This window comes from Ambystoma mexicanum, chromosome 6p (genome assembly GCF_040938575.1).
Source record: "Ambystoma mexicanum isolate Mex_15411 chromosome 6p, UKY_AmexF1_1, whole genome shotgun sequence".
Taxonomy (NCBI): Eukaryota; Metazoa; Chordata; class Amphibia; order Caudata; family Ambystomatidae; genus Ambystoma; species Ambystoma mexicanum.
In genome coordinates, this window is record NC_090935.1 from 1,217,198,768 (window position 1) to 1,217,211,451 (window position 12,684).

The following is a 12,684-nucleotide window of genomic DNA, read 5'->3' on the forward strand; positions in this document are numbered from 1 at the left end:
CAGACTGGAACTCCAGGTTCCTCAGGGACACCAGCAATTGGATGCTGGATGGGGAGGTATTCCAAACCTTGATGACATGATGGGGCCCCGTCCGGACCAACCTTTTCGCTTCGAGGTTGAACAAACAGTTACCTCGGTTTTTCAGATGGAGACCAGATCCGGAAGCGGAAGGGACGGGTGCGTTCCTACAACACCGGGGCCCGGACAGAGTATGAATTCCTGCTATTCTCAATGATAGAGAGGACATTAGCCCAGACGAGGAGACAGAGAGCCTCTCTGATCCTAAGCACTCCAGATTGGAAGGGACAAGATTGGTTCCCCAATATTTTGGAGATGGCTCATGACAACCCGATAGCCCTCCCGAGGAGCGAGTTCATCATGCGGAGTCCCACGGGTAGCAGCCACTCATTAGTTTGAGCAGGGGATTGCATGGGCAATTGCAAGGGATCGTGGGCTAGGCTGGGATTATCGGGTGAGGCTGAACCCATTATCAAAGAATCCTGGGCCCCAGGGACTAGGAAAACGTATACATCAGCATGGTCAAAGTGGCATAGCTGGTGTATGAAGAGGAACGTACATCATCCCGCTGGAACATGTGGTGCATGTAACAAACTACCTAGCACAAATGGCGCCACAAGGGAGAGCATACAGGACCATAAATACAGCGCGCTCTGCAATCTCAGCGTGTCATCCGCGTGTCGAGGGGGAGCACCCTTTGATATGCAGATTGTTGAGAGGCATAAAGATGCTCAAGCCACCTATGGTGAAGTACTCACAATTGTGGGATGTCGATAGGGTGTTGAGGTCTTTCTCAGAATGGCCTGACAACATGGATTTATCCAGAAAGTCACTGACAGCCAAAGTAACAATACTTATTTCGTTCAAGAGAGTATCTGATGTGAGTGTGTTGGAGGTTACCAGGAAATCGGTATCTCCAACGAAAGTGATTTTCTATATCACGAGGAGAACAAAGACGTGTTTGAGGACAGTAGCTTATGATTCATTCCCAAATCAACCTAAAACATGACCAGTTTGATGCTTAACGGCGTACGAAAACATGAGAAAAGACCTATGACCCACAGGAGTAACGCAATTGCTCATAGCTTTGCAAAAACCCCATGGGGCGGTAACCCCAGCGACCCTGGCAAGATGGCGGAGATGGGTGATGCAGCAGGCTGGCATCGATATTGGAAGCTATGGCATACATTCAGTGGGAGGGGCGATGTCCTTCAAAGCATACAACGTAGGGGCTTGATTGGAGGATATTATGAAAGCGGCAGATTGGTTGAATTAATCGACTTTTAAGATATTTTATTTTAAACCTATTGAGAAGATTGCAACATTGGTGGGAGGTAAGCTTTGAAAAAGCAAAATCCGAGCCTCCAGGTCTTGACATAGAATTCAGATTTTCATTACCAACGTTACAGAAAGTCATAATTCTATTAAAGACACAGAGTCGAAGGATTATCCCACCCTAACAATCGTGAATAATAATGCTCAGATGTACTGATGATGTAATGTCGTATTGTTATGTAATTGATGATGTGCCACGATTACCCACCCAAATAGACCAGGTTTCTGAGATATGACTTTATGTTGTAGGTTCCAACACACACAGCAAGCCGACGAGGACATGAAAAACGTCCTGGAAGTTAAATTCAGTTTGCGTTTACAGGTTGGGACGCAAAAAAGTTGTTAAGAAGAGCAGCGAAAGAAAGAGGATGAGTCAAGATGGTGGCCAGTGTTTATGGGACTAGTTATGGACTATTGGTCAAAAAGGTAACATGTTTTTAAAGTACCAATTAATATGAACTACCAAAGACTCAAACTAATTTGGAGATTGTAGTTTATTGCTTTTTTGTTATAATAATTATTGTTGAAATGTTTGCTGCTCGAGAAAGTAAAGAAGCGAGAAGAGCATAATCCTTCGCCTCTGTGTCTTTAATAGAATTATGACTTTCTGTAACCTTAGTATTGAAAATTCACATTTTTCTGCCTACGTCATCCATTTTGTCATGGAACTAGCAGTTATCTAGAAAAACTCTAGTTTTGTTTAGTTATGCTTCCGAATTGATGGGGGCATTCTGTGGCAAACTAAAAATATAAGATATCAATGCAAAAAGGAACTAGAAAATACCTCAAATTCCAGCAAGCACGACTTTTTCAAATTGTGACGACACCCAGCAATCTATATTATGCAATCAGTTTCCGGGATGCCAGGTTCCAGATGTGCCCGCAGTACTTCAGACCATGGTGCGTTCCCTTCAAAATCATGACAACTTCCGGTGCAGATGGAGCTTTCTTTTACGTTCACAGGGTCCTCTGCTGTTCAGATGGGATGCATGAACCATTCATGTACAGAATACAACTGTTCATCACATGTGCCTTCACCCTACTGTTCTTGCTGGGTTATCCCGGCCAACGGATGCCCCCTCAAACACAATGACCCGATTCATAATGAATTGAGCAACTGAAATAGTGGAGAAGATGTTTTCTTTAGATGCCGTATTCTTTGGAACCCACAGGTCACCGTATTCACAAAGGCGACCTGTTCTTTTCCTGGGTGTTGTGCAACAGTGAAAAATGATGCGCTGGCAACCCCCAGCCCCCTCCTTAGATACATTAAGCCTGATGGCAATGTTGTTCGGGTCCCACGTGGGCACAGGGAGCACATGTCACTGTGAAGGGACCTGTGAGACGAAAAGGATAAATGCACTTCCATATCTGCCCAGAAAATTGATGGAGACGCATGCAGGCAGCAGTTGTATTATAGTAAGACAGAAGTATTGCTGGTTTCCTGAGGGGAAACAAATGGAAAAAGGATCATAAACAATCCTAGGAATTGCGCATCCCCCTGCGCGTGCTCCAAACAGCCGCTAGGGTATGCCTGGCAGTTGTCTCACACCGAAGAGTGCATCCAGTTTGTGGATATATGCTGCACGTTTATGTTTGAGGATTTTCCATCCACAGTGTCATGTACTTATGTGACGGCATGCCGGGATTCACAAAGGGGATCAGAATGTGCGCATCATAGAGGTGCACATTCGGATGACCTTTGTGGATCTCACATGCAAGTACTAGTTCTTTCTTACTCTGTCCTACCTAATCTCCCTCTCTCTCGTCCTCTCACACACGCAAACAACCCCCGCCAACCTGGTAGCCATTGCTCCAGTTTCTACCAATGTCCTTTTCCGCTAAAACACTTGATAACCCAAATAATCATCATACAATAATAAGTGGTCTTAATAGCTTAAATGGCATTTTTCATAGCACTATACAAAACAGGTGCTAAAGTGTTCCTATTTGATGGTACTCAATTTATATAAGGGTAGTCAGAGTGGCAGTCTGGCCAGTCACGCTGTGTGCAGAGGCCCGTTCCCTCACAGTATCATTCTTAGTAGGCGGAGCGGGCCAGAGTGGATCAGTGGCAGTCTGGGCAGTCACGCTCTGTGCCGAGGTCTGTTTCCCCACTCTATTGTGTTGGAGGCAGAGCCAAAATCATAACAACCCTGAAACGCTGTGGAGGGGGGGTGGGGGGGCGAACTGGATCAGAGTGGCAGTCTGGGTAGTCCGGGCGGGCTGAGCAGCAAATCGGAAGAACTGCCACTGCAGGAAACTTAACATTGCTACGTACAGCAGCTCACTTAAAACTTGCTAAAAGTATGCACAATAGCGGGTTGCAATTATCATACAGGGTCGTAGGAAAATGCACAGCAAACTCCCATTGCCCCAATTTCCAACAGGGGAAGAAGAAGGGACCAGGTGTCAACATTGTGGTTGGGGAAAACCCTGACCCAACCAGCATTGGCAGTCATGGGAAAACCCTTGCCAAAGCAAAAATCTAGTACGGTAGGGCAGGTTAGAGCTAGTACAACACACAAATCTAAACCCGACACGGAATAGTGGCGCCCCTGGACCCAAGGCTCCCAAGCTGAATATGACTAACAAAGAGGACAGCAATGCAGTGAAGACCCCCCACTCCACTGAAATTACAGCCTATAAGTAACAAACATCAATTCAACCCATAAACATGGCAGAACAGGAAGACATAATCTCACCAACCCCCTCCAAATCCATAGACAATAACAACTTGCTCGTGAAATTATGCATGAATCTAAAACCAAGGTTACCTGATATGCACCAAAAGGAGGAGTTCATGCAAGGGAGTACTGCGAGGTCAAACCTCTCCTCAACTCCTGACTTGGAAGGATTTATTTCATCCTCAACTGATGATTCCTTCTCAAGTAAATGTTCAAACTCCACTAGAAATACAACTCTAATCAACACAGAGGAACAACAGGTGAGCATTGCAAAATGGTCGGCATTGACAGCTACCATTGATGCTCTGCATGCTACATGCAATCTCTTCTTGCAAGAACAAAGAGATATGAAGTTCATTCTGGCATGAGTTGTGTACATCATCCTGGCTAACAGCCAGGGAATGGAACCCCCTAAACCAAGCAAAGAACTGCAAAGCAAAGATAGATCCCTGAGTGCCTATGGCACACATCCTGCCTTTTCCTCTGATTTCCCACAAGATAACTCTTTCATGCACCCGGAATTAAGTGTGATAATGGATCAGAATCATTCACAGAGGCAGAGAAATAGTTCTCAAAAAAACCTACATGAGGGAGTACAAAGGGAGAGGAGAATAAGCAAAAGACCATGATGAGATCAAACACCCTAGCGCTGGCTGCCTCAAGAAACCAAGATCTAGAGTGCGTTGAAGAATGGGATTGCTATATTCTAACACAAGTGAAGAAGAGAAAAGGAGCACTGCCCACTAGCAAAAGAAAAATCAAAACACACGCTAGAAAAATGGTGTAAACCGGTCGAGCCAGAAAAATGACCTGAACATACGAGGAATGATGGGGCTAAACAACTTGCCAGGGATTTGACAATGGCCCCAACACTTACAAAAGGGACACATCCAACCAGGGAACAGTGTGACAATAAGGGCAGAAAAAAACCTGACATGGGAGCCCACAGTTTTAAGTAAAATTCTTAGTGGATTAACTGTTACATCTGAGATCCAACGGGACCATGAGTAGGAGAGCGAAATCTGGAACTCAAGAATAGAAGCCAAGGGTCAAAAGACGATCTTACGGCCGCAACAAAATGCTTGGCTCCCGCGAGAGGCGTTGCTCCTTACAGAAGTTACCACTTCAAACAGTAGCCCATTCCTATGCCGCACAAAGCTACTCCAAACAATGCACCTGATCCTGCATTTGAGATAATTACATTCAGGGACATTAAAAAAAAAAAATTGAACTTCCAAGAATGGGAAGCAACTCTAGATGGGTCATTTTTATACTTTTGTATCACCCATTATTGTTCAGACTTTATCCTATTTCTCAGAATCCTTTGCACAAATGGGATTCCAGATGCAGGTCAACATAGAGATCTATGATCTCACTGGAACCTTGCAGAACCCGCAATACCAGAGATAAGGATGTTGGGAAGAAAATAAAAATGAGTGCCAGTGAAGGCTGGCAAAGAGCATCTATTATTGACCGAAGGTTGAGATTCTCATATTGGAATACTAGGGGCTTCAACTGCTTCATGGCGAACACTGAGGGCCAAAAAGTTGTATGCGCTGCAGATTTGTGTTACAAGAAACATGGGCGCGTCATGGCCTTTTGATAAGTGGCTTCTCTCTCCTCACTCAATCAGCAAAATAAGGCATAGAAGGTCACCCGTACGGCGGCTTATGCATAGAAGTGAGAGTGCAGCTTGAGATCACACCTTATATGAGCTCCATCCACTCTACCTCATGGCAGCAGTGATCAGCAGATTTCCTACACCCAACAGAAAGACATTGATCATCACATTATACGATCCCCCAGAAAATTGGATCACCTCAGAATTGCTTGAGAAAGTTGACAAGATACTTAAATCATGGTATGGGCAAAATAAGGGAGGGGCTGTCATAACAGTAGGTGACTTCAACGCCAATTGTGCTCCACTGGAAGAAATGGAGCACTGTGTGGGAGGAGATGGCATGACAACCAGGACAATGGTTTTTGCTCTGAGAGACAGACGATCCGAATGGAAAAAGGGAAGAAATGGGTGATGTAATTTAGCACCTTTGAAGTGTATTTGATACAACCTTGTAATGTATCTGACATCTGGAACTGCACTACATGGAGAGCTAGAGGCCAACCCTCATTCCTAGATGCGATCTTCATGTCCACTAACCTCGAGAAGCATAGCTTGGGCTGCAAGATTAAATTCATTGATATAAGCGATCACGCTACGCTCTAATTCATAATAGAATAGAGGGTGGTGAGTAAGACGCACTGGACGGCCCTCGTCACGGTTAACCTTCAGGGAAACCGCATCCAGTGGACAGCCATAAACATGACATTGGCAAACAAAATTCTGCTTGAGTTAACAGAGTGGGACCTGCCACAAAATGGAGATTATCTACAGCTGCCGTCTACAGTGGTGCAGACAATTATTGATACAGTTAAAACAGATGCAAGCAAACCCTTTATGGCTGATACCAATGGCAAGGACTATGATACGACAGTGTAAAAAATGTAAATGGAATTCCAACAGCGAGTGTAGACTGATAACAGAGAGAAAACTTTATCGCAGGAGGAAATAAATAAATAAATCACAGTCTTGAAAAAAGTGAGAATGAAATATAAAGCAAGCATCCAGCAAAATAAATATAATAAAAACTCAAACAATTGGAAAATGATCTGTAGACTTATAAGGGCAAAGGTTACAAGGCTTTTCTTGCAGCTATATCGTACCCGTATAGCAACGAGAAAAACCTCAAGAACTGGCGAATATATCTGACGATTCCTGGGTTCAACATATTAAAGAGAATTATCAAATAGACCTGGATACAGTGCAACAAAAGAACAGTACAAAAGGTGGAAAGAGGCTCAGAGTGCCTGGACTTTGGTGTAGACGATATCCTACAGATAATATCGAGATCGAAAGCCTCTACAGCACCAGACCCCGATAATCTCCCCAACATTGTAATAAAAAAAGAGCCCCGGATGTGGGCCCAATTTCTCTTCAATGTTTTCAAAAACAGAGAAAAATAGTGGGATTCCTGAAAGCTGGAAATCTTCCATCCTCATGGATGCCCGAGAAGATCCAAGGAACTACAGGATGCTGGCAATGCTAGATGCCAGCAGTAAAATGTTCCCCAACCTCTTGTTAAGAGAACTGAACAGATGGATCAAGATAAAGGGAATCCTGAACATGAGCCAAACGGGTTTCTGACGATGTTGTAGTACAATATTTTGCATATGGGCGGTTAAATTAATTTTACCAGAGATCATGAAAACCCCTTGGGCCCGAATATATCTAGCATTTGTGGATTACTCGGGGGCATTTGACTATTGTGTCATTCGAAACCGACTTTGGGCAAAACTGTAGGCTTGGGGATAGACCCTTAGAAAGGAGGGTTATGTCACAGAATAGACTGATACAAACTTAGGCCTAAAACAAGGCTCGGCATTAGAACCTACTCTTTAGAACCTGTACATGAGCGATTTATGTGAATACTTTAAGAAATGGTTGAGCTTTCCACCTACGCTAGCGGGCATACCTGTACCCTACTTGTGTTATGCAGATGGTACCATCCTCATGGACCAGGCCCTCATAGGGCGCCAGAGAGCTTTGAATTGTCTGGAAAAAAGTGCAACTACCAATGGGTTAACGATTAACCAAAGTAAATTTAAAATTATGATTCCGGGAGGGAAACAGAAATCTAACAAAAATAACTGGTTCCTTGGTGGAATCAAACTAGAAGTGGTAGAATCTTACATTTACTTAGGTAGCCTAATACTCATGACAGCAAGCATGCACACATATAGGGAGTCAGTACAGACGAAGATCATGGACAGATGGCAAATTATGAAAAGCTATGTCTTAAAAAAAGTGTGGTGGAAGTGTGGCAGCACTGTGTGAAGCCTACGTGAAAAGTGTAATTCCGGCAATAATGTATGCTTTAGAAACCCTCCCCTTACAGCACATACATTGGCTGGATCAATTGGAGGTGAACATCCTAAGGTCAATATTGGTAGTTCCACAGGCAGTGCCGGTTGAGGCCCTGCACTTGGAATTAGGTCTAACCTCTCTATTAATGTGCTGGAAAATCGCCAGAACCCTCTTATATATTACTTCAACATACAAAATGGAAGAAGGCCTAACGCTAAGAAATTTCTTGGTGGAACACACTATTTGGCTGGCAAATAGAACGGATAAAACCAGGGGAAATCTGGCCTACACAGAATTAAGTAACACTGCATTGGACCATCTACGGAGCCTGAATATTGAGTTACCTACCGATGGTGAAATAGAGCACTTTAAAGTGAAGCTCAGAGCAAAATCTATTTTTCACAATAAGGTGGAAAACATAGACCAACTAAACACAAAACAAAGATTCTCAGAATATATAAAACAGGGTTTTCCCTCTAAAGGAACCCCAGTCCTACTTGGTCAAATGGACAAGTATGACATTACGTATATTCGTCACATACATGCAGTTAAATATACTGCCTGTCTACTAATATACAGGAGCAGGGGGGGGGGTCATCCCATGGGAAAAGTGTAGGTGCAGGCTAGGCAGTAAGTAAATAGAGACGGCATGTCATGTCCTTCTGGGATGTGAAGCGCTGGACATGGAATACGGGAAAAGCTATGATCACTTTGTGCCAGAAGGACTTGGCTAAAATACAGACCAATTTTGGTCAGAGATATATATGGCCAACTCCTTGGTAATAACTGTGGCTGCACACCATGTTTGTAAGCAATATATGGAGAAACTTCCCACAGGAAGTGGAAACCATGCATATTCCGAACAGGACATGGCCTTTTAAAACAAACAGCCCATTAAGTGCCAGAGGAGGCTAAAAACTATTCCTTCTCCGCCATTTGCCACTAGTTGGTTATGAGTTGACCTGATGCATCTATACTTTGCAATAGATCTTACCATTGAAGTTTACAATGTTTATATTGCTTTTATGAATGTATTTTGTTATTCTTTGATTTTATACATGTTTTTATTTGATAGTTTTTTCTTTTTATTGTAAAAATGTGTTTTATCAATGTGCAAAAGACACAGGGCCTCATCACGAGATCGGATCAAGGGTTGGGCGGTAATGGGTATTCCCAATGGGGAATTTTTGGCGCAATTACTGCCGGCGGTAATTCTGCCAAAAATCAGCATGTTTCCAGCACTTTTACCCACAGCTTAGAGCTGCAGGTAAATGCTGCCAACTCATGTTTGGGTGGACCCTTCAATGCAGCGGTAATAGCGTTACCACCACATTTAAGGGCTCCTGTCCAACTCGTGATGAGGCCCACAATGAGTTTGTCATAAGCATTTAATAAAGAAAAACATTTTTAAAATGAAAGGGTAGTCAGCTCTACATGGGGTTTCAACTTGTGACATTCAGATTTATTGGAGATCTTAGCAGTGTGTGCTTAATACACTGACCTTTCTGATATAAAAAGCACAGGGTAGTATTTCCTGATTTCAATGTCAAGAAGACTTTTTGTACAGTGCTCCGATGCCCTTGGGGACTGGCCTGCGCAATACAAATTTGTAAATACACATAGGGCCCGATTCACAAGGCGCTTTTCAAATGGGATTGCGCCATGATAAAATGTTCAGGCACATAAAATATGAAATAAAAATCAGAATGCTTACCCTTGGTCAGATACCCAACAATACCCCGGAATTAGGAAATTGAATTAATCTCTCACCTATCAGAAAAATAGGGCTATGCTTTGTGCCGCGGTAACTCAGAAGAAAGGGCCTAACTGCAGCCCCACTGTTAAATCTGGTGTGAGGTCATCCTGCCGTCGCTCGGCTTTAGACATTAGGATTGAGCTGTGACACTAGGACACATCCAGGAGCTCCCGGCTGCACTTCATACTTTTTTCTTGTTGGACTGCATAATTTGTTTTCGCTGCATCGGGGCTCACTCTCTTAGTTCCCCTTCCTGCTTCTTCCCTCTGTGAAATCTGGTGTGGGGTCACCTTGCCGACGCTCGGTTCTGCTCAGGATTGGGCTGTTCTGAGTGTTTAACATCCAGGCACTGCCGGTCATACTTTTTCTTGTTGGACTACATAATTTGTTTTCGCCGCATCGCAGTTCTCTCTCTTTGTTCCCATTCCTCCTTCTTCTCTCCCGCCAGCCTCCTTTCCCTCCCCCGACCCTTCTGATTGGGCGTGCATCCCTGACTGTTTGATCTGGTGTGGGGTCATCCACCAACGCTCTATTTGACTTTGCACACTAGGGTTGAGGTGTGGTGAGGGTTTTTTAACATCCAGGTGCTCCCGGCCGCACTTTCATACTTTTTCTTGTTGGACTGCACAATTTGTTTTTTGCCGCATCGCTGCTCTATTTGTTCACCTTCCTGCTTCTTCACTCCCGCCTGCCTCCTTTCCCTCCCCTGACATTTCTGATTGGGCCTGCTGCCCCACTTATTAAAACCCAGTAGGGCAGCACCACTGCCTGCTGCAGCCCCCCGCAGCGAAGGGCTCTGAGGCAAAGGGCAGCTCCAGAGGGTGATCACTGGTGTTCGCCGTGGGAGCATGCAGCACAGCCGCTAACTAGCAGCGACTGACAAGGTAAGGAAGGTGCGTACAGGGGGGGGGGGAACAGCCATTACTGCTCCATAGTTATCTGTCCCTCCTCTCTTATTACATCTGTTTTCTAATTCTACATTCTCCTGCACTTGTATGTTATGCTTATCTGGCATTGGTGAATTGTCATAATTTCCCACTCTTCTAGGAAAGTCGATTCTGTTTATCATTTGCTGCTGTGTTTAAAAACTAGGCTTTTTCCCACTTCTCTAGGAAAGTCGATTCGGTGGGCTTTTCATTTGCGGATGTGTTTAGAAATGTGGATCTTACCCTCCTTTCTAGCAAAGTCGATCTGGGTGTTCTTGCATACACTGCTGTGTTTAGAGAATTAGGCATTTTCTTTCTTTTGTTAGGAAAATTGAATCTGTGTGCTTTTTATTTGCTTCTGTGTTTAAAAATTAGGCTTTTTCCCTCTTTTCTAGGAAAGTCAAATCTGTGTGTTTTTCATTTGCTGCTGCATTAAAAACTAGGCCTTTTTCCCTCTATCCCTGTATGTTCTTCCCTCTTTCCTAATAACCCGCTTCTAGGTGTTGTGCTTTCCGTTATTTGATTTAACCTAGGCCTTCTTCCTTCCTGGACATTTACTCTTGATGTTTTCATTGCTGTTGGTTGTAGTTGGTGTCATGCCCTGTAGTTCCTCCCTCTCTCTCTCTCCCCCCTTCCTTCTCTCGGCACTCCCTCTCAATGGTGCTCTCAATCTCCCCTATCCTCTCTAACTGCTATTCTATCACAGGGGGTGTGAATTTCTATGTTAGCCTATGCGCATTAAGAGTATATAGTTCAATTGAATATAGTTTGAATTAAAAACAACAAGTTTTCTGTCGCTAACTATTGTCCATTTGTAAATTATTGCTGACAAGCTATATTCAATAGATCTATATACTCTTAATGCGCATGGGCTAACATAGAAATTCAAACCCCCTTTCCTAAAATTACAGACCGGTTGGTGGATACCAGTATTTATGTAGCCATGCAGCCACATACCACCATATAACACGGATTGAGCAGAAATCCAATTAAACTAATAAGAAAACTATATTAGGAAAAGGGTTAGAGCACACTAACCGATATTATTCATCAACATCAAGGATATGCTACTCTATCACCTATCCTATCCCTCTAATGAAGTCTGGTAGGAAAAGGTTCAAGAAGGATCTCCTGGCCTCCAATCTAGGCCTGCCCATCGCTGACACCTATATCAATGCTTCCTCCAGACAGACTCTCACCAACATTCTCTTTGTTGTTCCTTCTCCGAACCATTTAATTCCCCTTATGGTCTCCGTGCTCTCCCCTTTCTCTTCCTCCCTCATTAATGGTGGCACCTGATGGGAGGTACTCCTGGCATCCTTTTTGTCCTCTAGGGTCATCATTAATGTCTACCTAAATGGCACTGTCATGGTCCAGGGTTCTCAGCCCAACCTCCTCCTTCTCGATAGATGTCTTTGGTCCCTCATCAACTGCCTCCCCTCTTCTGCCACTCCTCTTTCTGCCAACCCCATGGCCCGTCTGCCACCTCAAACAGGTGTACCGCACTCCTGCACCCCTTCTCGGAAGAACTTCAAAAGTGGTAACCTGCTCCACAAGTTCCCCCAACTCAGGCTCTGCCATAAAACACTCCTCTGACATCTGCCACCTCCTTGAAGACCTTGACCTTAACATACTCGCTCTCACTGGATTGTGGTTAACGGCCAGCTCTTTCAAAAGTTTTGACACTCTCCTCCCTGACGGGTACAAGATCCTCTCGAATCCCAGGCCTAACCAGCCCGTTGGCGGAGTTGCCCTGATCTTCCTGGAGTGGGTCCCTGCTACTATCATACCCACTCAGGCCTACTCCTCTTTCAAAGGCCTTGGCCTCTCTCCGACTCTGGCCACCTTCTACAGACCCCCTGGCCAGGTCTCCCACTTCCTCCGAGAATGGGCTGACCTCACCTCTTCTCTCCTGGCCTCCAACTCCAAGCTGCTCCTCCTCAGAGACTTCAATATTCACCTCAACTCCTCTGATGTGACCTCTGGTCTCTTCTGCAACCTCTGTGACTGTCTTTCCCTCACCCTTCTTCCCACCGGTCC

At 44.4% G+C, this 12,684-nt stretch overlaps 1 protein-coding gene across 4 annotated transcripts in view; it reads right to left on the bottom strand.

Moving 5' to 3' along the window:
- IDNK (IDNK gluconokinase) overlaps nt 1–12,684 on the bottom strand; it is a 261,636-nt gene that overhangs the window by 232,976 nt on the left and 15,976 nt on the right. The window lies entirely within an intron of this gene.